Below are 1,133 nucleotides of genomic sequence, written 5' to 3' on the forward strand. Positions count from 1 at the left end.
GATCGGCATGACACTGTAGACACTAATTAGAAGAACACAGACTAAAACAGCAATGTACAGACGAATCAGATGAACATGAAAAATGAAACATGATCTTAAAATATATTTTATAAATATTTATTTTTTTGTAATCATTATTTTTAATACTTTCTGCTGACACTAGGTAGGGCTGTGCCCCGCCTGCCCTAATGACCCGTCGCCACTGCGTACAAGGAAACACTTCCAGAGAAAACCCACAGTTTAAAGGGGAACATAGGAGAAACCTCAGAGAGAGCAACAGAGGAGGGATCCCTCTCCCAGGACGGACAGACGTGCAATAGATTCCGTGTGTAAATTGAAAAGAGAATACATTTGCACATAGGTAGTCCAAATGTTTGGGAATGCATGTGTCTATAGTAGGAAGATAAATCCACGAGGATATCCATCCAGGACTTATGATCCAGGACCGCAGCAACAGGATCATCCACGACTCCGGATCCCGGCGTATATAATACCTGTATGATAGGTCCCCTTTAAGTAAAGTACTGATACCACACTGTAAAAAAACTCAATTTCAAATAAAAGTACTGCATCAAGAATGGTACTTCGGTAAAAGTATTAAATTATAATTAGATAATGTACTTAAATCACCAAAACAGCTCGACAGCGGCTCTTCTTCCTCCACAGGCTGAAGGTTCAACATGGACTCCAGGACTCTTCTTGCACTATTTCTATTTTATTTGTATTAACTTGCACATCTTGCAACATTCTCTTGCACTCTTTTATTCTATTGTTATTTCTTCCACCATGTTTTATTGGTTTGATCTGTTTGATGTCCTATATATATTCACGTTGCATTGTTGGAGGAGCATGGGACTTAAGATTGCCATTGCCATATCTACACGGTAGCTGCTGTGCATATGACAATAAAGCCTTGAATCTTGAATCTAAAGTATCAGGAGTAAAAGTACTCATTGCAGAAAAAACTAACACAAAATATAATATATTATATTTCAAGCAAAAGGAAATATTCACTTTTAAGAAGCTGCAATAGTGATATCACAACAACATTTCTGCCAATTCATTTTCACCCCCTCATGGTTTTAGTTACTTTAATATAATGTTGGATGCTTCTAAAATGAATGTAGCATAGT

This window comes from Notothenia rossii, assembly GCF_949606895.1.
Source record: "Notothenia rossii genome assembly, chromosome: 1".
NCBI classification, from domain to species: domain Eukaryota; kingdom Metazoa; phylum Chordata; class Actinopteri; order Perciformes; family Nototheniidae; genus Notothenia; species Notothenia rossii.